The sequence below is a fragment of the Etheostoma spectabile genome, unplaced genomic scaffold (genome assembly GCF_008692095.1).
Source record: "Etheostoma spectabile isolate EspeVRDwgs_2016 unplaced genomic scaffold, UIUC_Espe_1.0 scaffold00004987, whole genome shotgun sequence".
NCBI classification, from domain to species: Eukaryota; Metazoa; Chordata; class Actinopteri; order Perciformes; family Percidae; genus Etheostoma; species Etheostoma spectabile.
This window is the reverse complement of record NW_022603217.1, coordinates 6,018-16,071: the sequence shown is the minus strand read 5'-3', so window position 1 is coordinate 16,071 and position 10,054 is coordinate 6,018. Positions and strand designations below refer to the sequence as shown.

Sequence of the window (10,054 nt, the reverse complement as noted above, 5' to 3'; positions counted from 1 at the left end):
TTGTTATTTGACAAATGTTCTCATATTTGTTATTATTGTTACTTTGTTGTTTATACTGTCTTTTTTTCTATTTTTTCATTTATTTTTCTCTTGCTAAAAGTGCGGCTGCAAATTTCAATACAGAGGATCCAGTCTAAGCACGACACGCACACACACACAGAGACAGAGAGACACAGAGAGCCAGAGACTCCATGGATACAGACCAGTATCACATGTGTAGCCTTTGTAGCAAGATTTCACACAATTTTTCTAAGTTCAGAGGGTGCGGTGTCCCCGGCGGCCACCAGGGGGACGGCAACATCAGAGCTGCTCTCTGTAGCAAAGGACGTGTACATATGTGTACCTGCTCGTAGCAAGGGCCTGCAGGATAGAGGGTTGAAGCAGAAGTGCACCCGGGGGCACTTTTTCTCTGGCCTGTAACTTTTGACGTGAAGGTGCCAGAGGCGAGGCAGTTAGACGCACCCCCCCCAAAAGCACTTACTGGCTTTCCAGTGGTGCCGAGCACAAGTCTGTGCGGTTACGGTTAGGGCCAGGCGAGGTTGTTTTAGCCAGTTTGCACCCATTTGCATCTTTTTGGGCCTTATGGCAGGCTGAGAGCCCTGGAGGTCAGAGGTCAGACTCAGAGCCAGTTGCTGGGCCTCAGCAGGGAGCATGTGGGTGCTGGAGGGTGTTATCCCAGCCTCAGTCCTGGTTATGGGGCTTAGAGTGGAGGCCTGTAGCCATGGAGGTCAAAGGTCAGACCCAGAGCCAGTTACTGGGCCTAGGGAGGGAGTGTGTGTGAGTGAGTGAGAGACACACACACACACACACACACACACACACACCCACACACACACACACACACACCACACACACACACACACACACACACACACACACACACACACACACAACAAGTTATTTTAAAAGAAGACAATTTAAAAGTGGATCTGTTTTCCAAGACATTACAACAAAAGAGACAGCAACTTCCGTTTTGATGCTTTTAATTTGATATCCAAAGGAAGTCACATGTCAATTTCATGACAGGAATTGACACCGTTGTTTATCTTCCGTCAGCGGCGCCGGTGGAGTTGTAGCTAACGGAGGAATATATCCGCCCAGTGCGTTGTTGGAAAGGAGTGACAGTCAAGGCAAAAGAAACAGAGAGGGTGAGTCAAGTGTGTTTGCAGAAACGACTTTGTGTGGCAGTTTTTGCGTGCTCTAGCCGTGGCAAGGTGTGCTCGTGTGGGCAGAGTGGCTGGCTGCGAGCACCTGGAAACGCGAGTAGCCTACAATGAATCCATGTACGTTGCATCGCTGTGGTCTGTGTTGTAGACCACTAAAAGCGTGTGTTAGAAGGTATCGGTCTGAGGCTATGTTCTGACTACAGACACGCACACACACAGAGAGAGGGACACGCACACACACAGAGAGGGACACGCACACCCACAGAGAGAGTACACGCACCCACACAGAGAGGAGACGCACTGAATTCATATCTTACTAATGATTCAGAATCTTATTAACCTGGAGTCCCATTTCTGTCATAATAATCATATATTTTTATGTTTTAGGCCTGTTGGCAGAAATCCATTTAAAATGTAGCCTTTGCCATATAAAGACGTGTCCTCCATGTCCACTGAAGTTCCTCAGTGTCTCTCTAGTAACATTTTTGTGCTCCAGGTAGCTTTCGCAGGCTACTTTTACTTTTATACTTTAAGTAAATTTCCAAGCCTGTACTTTGTTACTTTACTTGAGTAAGAAGTTTAATCAGTACTTCCACTTTACCAGAGTATTCTTTAACACAAGTATCTGTACTTGTAACCCTAACCCTTTCCGTACTTAAGTAGAAGTACAGATACTTGTGTTAAAGAATACTCTGTAAAAGTGGAAGTACTGATTAAATGCTCCCGGGGCATTGCTGTTAAGCCCGGTTGGGTTTAGGAAACTGCCTGGCAACGTCTCCTAGCACATCTGTCATTGCGAAGCCAGCCTGGCAATGAATAAATAAATATGAAGGTGGGCCTCCTGATAATGCAATTTTAATGAACTGGTAAGCAGTCAGAGTTGTCTCAATGCACTTCATTTATTGTTACAATTTCAAAGAATACAATTTTTATTTTCTATTTTTAATTCATGTTTTTAAGGTGCCAGCCCTCAACATTCTTTCTTGCCCCCTGCAGCACCTTTATCCTGGCTGCACGTGGAGTGGTCACGCAGCTGGCCCAGAGGTGCAATCAGTGTGAGCCACAGGAAGTCAGAGGGAGGAGAGCCAATGAGGCAGCAGCAGCTGCGTTTCACAGAGGAGATCTCGATCTTCGAGGTGAGGAACAACCCAAATCCCTTCTTTCTTTTAACCCGCAGGTACTGAATTTATAGTTTTGTGTCGACGTTATTTCAGTCAATTCAGAAATCGAGTGCTTTTGCAAGTCCCTGTGCGTTTTTCATGACGTTTTTGGTCTGTTAGGGTGGCGGTCAACACATGGCTCGAAATTGAAGTAGTCAATTGTTTAAGAAGTCGTGTGTGGGTCGTTTTGCATGTCATTTAACACACTAACGCAAGATGAGAAGCACCTGCTTGGTCTGTACGTCATCTGAATTAAATGATGTACTGAGATGTATCAATTTACTTGGCCTAATTTGATGTGAGCCAGTCAATCCATAGATCAAAAAACAACAACAACAACACAACGTTCTGTTGTGCTGTTTGTTTCCATGTGCAGAGAGCAGGTCAGGAGAGGATGGAGGCGAGGAGGCTCCAAGCCACAGGCCCAGACTGGGCCCAACTGAGCTGGACGTACTCTACAAGCTGTCCCACAGACGGTAAGGGTGTTATCCAATTGATCCATGGGCATCGGTGTATTTCTGCATCATCAAACTAATTCTTGGGCTTAAATGTGGGTCTGAAATTCCTCTGGATTTTTTAGCTAACTGGAGCTCAGGCGACAGTTTCAAACGTCTCGTTCTACTCTCTGCTCTGTGTTTTCTCCCTGATGTGTTTCACCTGTTGTTAGGAGGAGGAGGAGGAGCAGAGAGGGAAAAAGACGCCGACGCCGTACTAGGGGAACAGAGGGAGGAGGAGGAGGAGGAGGAGGAGAGAGAGGAAGAGGGGCTCCTTCAGACAGACCCAGAGAACCAAAAGTGAGTCATTTTCATTCATTCGCACCTTTTCATTTTCCTTGTTAAATGGTTGAAAAAAACCTTGATCTTTTCCAACTATGGGGTGGAGTCCGTCATCCGTTCTTCTTCACTCTACACATGGGTGGTACTCGCCTGATTTAGCGTTAGTCATCTGGTTAAGTTTGAAGCTGATTGGAGCGCAAAATGACACTTCCTAGCATTAAAGAGTTCCACACCTGCAACCCGGTCTCTTTGCATTGAAATAAATATGAAGTGGGCCCTCCTGCAATTGTATAAACTGGTAAGTACTTTTAAATAAATGCGTTTGGACTACATCATTAATTCTCTCCTATTTGTCGATGAATTTAAACGTTCTTCTTTTCTTCTTGGGGAGAAAGGTGGCAGATTGAGACGATGTCGGCCCGGCGCCTCGCCAATTCTCTGCCCGCACCGGACGCAGACTTCACCCCCGTGGCCTCAGAACAACCAAAGCTCTCCTGAGGAGAGTCGGCAATCACAGAGACTTTGGCCAATTCCTTCATGCCGACTTTCACTGGACCGCACCCTGCACCAGCCTCGCCAATCCCCACTGCGTCCTATTAACGTTTGATGTCGACGGCGTCATGATCCATTTGCGTCACACGAGGGCATGGTTGCAGAGATCTATTTGAAGAACCTGTCCCGTGTGGTTGCCACGCTGCAGCCCAGAAGGCGTGGCGGCACTTAAAATTGCCTGGGCCACAAAATATCAAACGTTGAAGGCGGCTACGTCCTGACGCTCTAACGCCGTCCCCAGCAGCCTGACAGAGCCGGACTTCAGCCTGAAAAATCCAAGCTTGTATGGCACACTTGCGGCCGAACTGCTAAATGAGGTAACTGAGAGTTTTTCCGACCCTTCAACCACCTGCCAGAGAAGGACATGACCCGCCCCACTGTCCAGAAGCAACCCACCACCAACCCTGCGTCCCACCGAGAGTATGGACGTGGGCCAGGCCATTGCGAGCGTGCTGTCGAAGACGGCAGGACAACCTCCTACAGATGTACGCCCATCCCTTGCAACCATCCTTTCAAACATCAGGGCAGTGCAGTGCTGGTCACTTGCGGCTTGACCACCCAGACTCCAAGGCTTCCCTTACCAGCAGGGCGCTCTCTTACCTGGTGCATGTCCGGGACTTGACGCTTTGACCCTATGACTTTGACCCGACAGAGGTTTTTTTTTTTTTTTTTTTTTCTTCTTTTAAAGTGGACCTGTCTGCTCTGCAAAAGCTCTTCCAGGACCATGTGCGCCCGTGCCCCTCTGGAGCTGACGTACTCTACAAGCTGTCCCACAGACAGGGTAAGGGTGTTATCTAATGGATCAATGGGCATAGGTGGTATTTCTGCATCTTTAGAACTAATTCATAGCTTAAATGTGGGTCTGACATTCCTCTGGATTTTTAGGCTAACTGGAGCTCAGACGACAGTTTCAAACGTCTCGTTCTACTCTCTGCTCTGTTTTTCTCCCTGATGTGTTTCACCTGTTGTTAGGAGGAGGAGGAGCAGAGGAGAGGGTTAGGGGTTAGGGTCAGGGGGTTAGGGTCGGGGTTAGGGTCAGGGTTAGGGTCAGGGGTTAGGGTCAGGGTTAGGGTCAGGGGTTAGGGTCAGGGGGTTAGGGTTAGGGGTTAGGGTCAGGGGTTAGGGTCAGGGGTTAGGGTCGGAGGGTTGTCAGGGGTTAGGGTTAGGGGTTAGGGTCAGGGGGGGGGGGGTGGTTTTTTTAGGGTTAGGGTTAGGGTTAGGGTTCAGGGTTAGGGTCAGGGGTTAGGGTCGGAGGGTTAGGGTCAGGGGTTAGGGTCAGGGGGGTTAGGGTCGGGTTAGGGTTAGGGTTAGGGTTAGGTGAGGGTTAGGGTTAGGTTAGGGTTAGGGTTGGGTTAGGGTAGGGTTAGGGTTGGGTTAGGGTTAGGGTTTACACTGTAAGGATTTTAATTTTTTTGGCACTGGCCTATTGATCCGAGAGAGAAAAAAAAAAAAAAAAAAAAAAAAAAACACAAAAACTTTAAAGAATAATGAATAAACAACCTCAACAGATGGACTATGTATCCGCGTGGCAGAGACGGACTCGTAGTGTAGGGTAGGACTGGTAGGGTTAGGGTTAGGGTTAGGGTTAGGGTTAGGGTTAGGGTTAGGGTTAGGGTTAGGGTTAGGGTTAGGATAGAGGGTGAAGCAGAAGTGCACCCCGGGGGCACTTTTTCTCTGGCCTGTAACTTTTGACGTGAAGGTGCCAGAGGCGAGGCAGTTAGACGCACCCCCCCAAAAGCACTTACTGGCTTTCCAGTGGTGCCGAGCACAAGTCTGTGCGGGTTACGGTTAGGGCCAGGCGAGGGTTTTGTTTTAGCCAGTTTGCACCCATTTGCATCTTTTTGGGCCTTATGGAGCAGGCTGAGAGCCCTGGAGGTCAAGGCCAGACTCAGAGCCATGCTGGGCCTCAGCAGGAGCATGTGGGTGCTGGAGGGTGTTAACCCACCTCAGTCCTGGTTATTGGTGCTTAGAGTGGAGGCCTGTAGCCATGAGGTCAAAGGTCCAGACCCAGAGCCAGTTACTGGGCCTAGGGAGGGAGTGTGTGTGAGTGAGTGAGAGACCACACACACACACACACCCCACACACACACACACACAATACATACATGCATACATACATACATACATGCAAACATACAGTACGCATACATAGATACACACAGTACACATACACACACATACACACACACAGTACACATACAACACACACAGTACACATACATACACACAGTACACACACAGTACACACACAGACATACATACATGCACACCTGGACTTCAATTCACACCTGGTCCCTTTATCTTCAGTACTGGACTCAACACTGACACTTTAATGATAGTCGATGGTCTTTTCTTTGTTTATTTGACAAATGTTCTCATATTTGTTATTATTGTTACTTTGTTGTCTTTTATACTGTCTTTTTTCTATTTTTTCATTTATTTTTCTCTTGCTAAAGTGCGGCTGCAATTTCAATACAGAGGAGTCCAAGTCTAAGCACGCACGCACACACACACAAACAGAGACAGAGATACAGAGAGCCAGAGACTCCATGGATACCACAGTATCACATGTGTAGCCTTTGTAGCAAGATTTCACACAATTTTTCTAAGTGTCAGAGGTGCGGTGTCCCCGGCGGCCACCAGAGGGACGGCAACATCAGAGCTGCTCTCTGTAGCAAAGGACGTGTACATATGTGTAACTGCTCGTAGCAAGGGCCTGCAGGATAGAGGGTTGAAGCAGAAGTGCACCCCGGGGGCACTTTTTCTCTGGCCTGTAACTTTTGACGTGAAGGTGCCAGAGCGAGGCAGTTAGACCGCCCCCCCAAAAGCACTTACTGGCTTTCCAGTGGTGCCGAGCACAAGTCTGTGCGGGTTACGGTTAGGGCCAGGCGAGGGTTGTTTTAGCCATTTGCACCCATTTGCATCTTTTGGGCCTTATGGAGCAGGCTGAGAGCCCTGGAGGTCAGAGGCCAGACTCAGAGCCAGTTGCTGGCCTCAGCAGGGAGCATGTGGGTGCTGGAGCGTGTTAACCCAGCCTCAGTCCTGTTTATTGGGCTTAGAGTGGAGGCCTGTAGCCATGGAGGTCAAAGGTCAGACCCAGAGCCAGTTACTGGCCTAGGGAGAGTGTGTGTGATGAGTGGAGACACACACACACACACACACACACCCACACCACACACACACACAATACATACATGCTACATACATACATACATGCAAACATACAGTACGCATAATAGATACACACAGTACACATACACACATACACACCACACAGTACACATACACACACACAGTACACATACATACACACAGTAGACATACACACAGTACACACACAGACATACATACATGCACACCTGGACTTCAATTCACACCTGGTCCCTTTATCACTTCAGTACTGGACTCAACACTGACACTTTAATGATAGTCGATGGTCTTTTCTTTGTTTATTTGACAAATGTTCTCATATTTGTTATTATTTGTTACTTTGTTTGTCTTTATACTGTCTTTTTTCTATTTTTTTCATTTATTTTCTCTTTGCTAAAAGTGCGGCTGCAATTTCAATACAGAGGAGTCCCCAAGCAAGCACGCACACACACACAGAGACAGAGAGATACAGAGAGCCAGAGACTCATGGATACACACAGTATCACATGTGTAGCCTTTGTAGCAAGATTTCACACAATTTTTCTAAGTGTCAGAGGGTGCGGTGTCCCCGGCGGCCACCAGGGACGGCAACATCAGAGCTGCTCTCTGTAGCAAAGGACGTGTACATATGTGTACTGCTCGTAGCAAGGGCCTGCAGGATAGAGGGTTTGAAGCAGAAGTGCACCCCGGGGCACTTTTTCTCTGGCCTGTAACTTTTGACGTGAAGGTGCCAAGGCGAGGCAGTTAGAACGCACCCCCCCAAAGCACTTACTGGCTTTCCAGTGGTGCCGAGCACAAGTCTGTGCGGTTACGGTTAGGGCCAGGCGAGGGTTGTTTTAGCCAGTTTGCACCCATTTGCATCTTTTTGGGCCTTATGGAGCAGGCTGAGAGCCCTGGAGGTCAGAGGTCAGACTCAGAGCCAGTTGCTGGGCCTCAGCAGGGAGCATGTGGGTGCTGGAGGGTGTTATCCCAGCCTCAGTTCCTGTTTTGGGGCTTAGAGTGGAGGCCTGTAGCCATGGAGGTCAAAGGTCAGACCCAGAGCCAGTTACTGGGCCTAGGGAGGGAGTGTGTGTGAGTGAGTGAGAGACACACACACACACACAACACACCACACACCCACACACACACACACACACACACACACACACACACACACACACACACCCACACACACACACACACACACACACACACAAAACAAGTTATTTTAAAAGAAGACAATTTAAAAAGTGATCTGTTTTCCAAGACATTACAACAAAAGAGACAGCAACTTCCGTTTTGATGCTTTAATTTGATATCCAAAGGAAGTCACATGTCAATTTCATGACAGGAAGTTGACACAGTTGTTTATCTTCCGTCAGCGGCGCCGGTGGAGTTGTAGCTAACGGAGGAATATATCCGCCCAGTGCGTTGTTGGAAAGGAGTGACAGTCAAAGGCAAAAGAAGACAGAGAGGGGTGAGTCAAGTGTGTTTGCAGAAACGACTTTGTGGGCAGTTGTTGCGTGCTCTAGCCGTGGCAAGGTGTGCTCGTGTGGGCAGAGTGGCTGCTGCGAGCACCTGGAAACGCGAGTAGCCTACAATGAATCCATGTACGTTGCATCGCTGTGGTCTGTGTTGTAGACCAGCTAAAAGCGTGTGTTAGAAGTATCGGTCTGAGGCTATGTTCTGACTACAGACACGCACACACACCAGAGAGAGGGACACACACACACAGAGAGAGGGACACGCACACACACAGAGAGAGGACACGCACACACACAGAGAGAGAGACGCACTGAATTCATATCTTACTAGAGTCAGAATCTTATTAACCTGGAGTCCCAGTTTCTGTCATAATAATCATATATGTTATGTTTTAGGCCTGTTTGGCAGAAATCCATTAAAATGTAGCCTTTGCCATATAAAGACGTGTCCTCCATGTCCACTGAAGTTCCTCAGTGTCTCTCTAGTAACATTTTTGTGCTCCAGTAGCTTTCGCAAGGCTACTTTTACTTTTATACTTTAAGTAAATTTCCAAGCCTGTACTTTGTTACTTTTACTTGAGTAAAGAATTTTAATCAGTACTTCCACTTTTACCAGAGTATTCTTTAACACAAGTATCTGTACTTGTAACCCTAACCCTTTCCGTACTTAAGTAGAAGTACAGATACTTGTGTTAAAGAATACTCTGGTAAAAGTGGAAGTACTGATTAAATGCTCCCGGGGCATTGCTGTTATAGCCCGGTGGGTTTAGGAAACTGCCTGGCAACGTCTCCTGCACATCTGTCATTGCGAAGCCAGCCTGGCAATGAATATAAATAATATGAAGGTGGGCCTCCTGAATAATGCAATTTAATGAACTGGTAAAGCAGTCAGAGTTGTCTCAATGCACTTCATTTATTGTTACAATTTCAAAGAAATACAATTTTTATTTTCTATTTTTAATTCATGTTTTTAAGGGTGCCAGCCCTCAACATTCTTTCTTTGCCCCCTGCAGCACCTTTATCCTGGCTGCACGTGGGAGTGGTCACGCAGCTGGCCCAAGAGGTGCAATCAGTGTGAGCCACAGGAAGTCAGAGGGAGGAGAGCCACATGAGGCAGCAGCAGCTGCGTTTCACAGAGGAGATCTCGATCTTCGAGGTGAGGACAACCCAAATCCCTTCTTTCTTTTAACCCGCAGGTACTGAATTTATAGTTTTGTGTCGACGTTATTTCAGTCAATTCAGAAATCGAGTGCTTTTGCAAGTCCCTGTGCGTTTTCATGACGTTTTTTGGTCTGTTAGGGTGGCGGTCAACACATGGCTCGAAATTGAAGTAGTCAATTGTTTAAGAAGTCGTGTGTGGGTCGTTTGCATGTCATTTAACACACTAACGCAAGATGAGAAGCACCTGCTTGGTCTGTACGTCATCTGAATTAAATGATGTACTGAGATGTATCAATTTAACTTGGCCTAATTTGATGTGAGCCAGTCAATCCATAGATCAAAAACACAACAACAACAACAACGTTCTGTTGTGCTGTTTGTTTCCATGTGCAGAGAGCAGGTCAGAGAGGATGGAGGGCGAGGAGCTCCAAGCCACAGGCCCAGACTGGGCCCAGAACTGAGCTGGACGTACTCTACAAGCTGTCCCACAGACGTACGGGTGTTTTATCCAATTGATCCATGGGCATCGGTGTATTTCTGCATCATCAGAACTAATTCTTGGCTTAAATGTGTCTGAAATTCCTCTGGATTTTTAGGCTAACTGGAGCTCAGGCGACAGTTTCAAC

General features: G+C 47.5%; 1 long non-coding RNA gene across 1 annotated transcript; it reads left to right on the top strand.

The window, feature by feature from the left end:
• The first annotated feature begins 8,093 nt into the window (after nt 1-8,093).
• Nucleotides 8,094-9,833, top strand: LOC116677377 (uncharacterized). Its single transcript, XR_004328975.1, has 3 exons — nt 8,094-8,260; nt 9,281-9,423; nt 9,822-9,833. It is a non-coding gene; the product is annotated as an uncharacterized LOC116677377 (long non-coding RNA).
• The last annotated feature ends 221 nt before the right edge of the window (nt 9,834-10,054 follow it).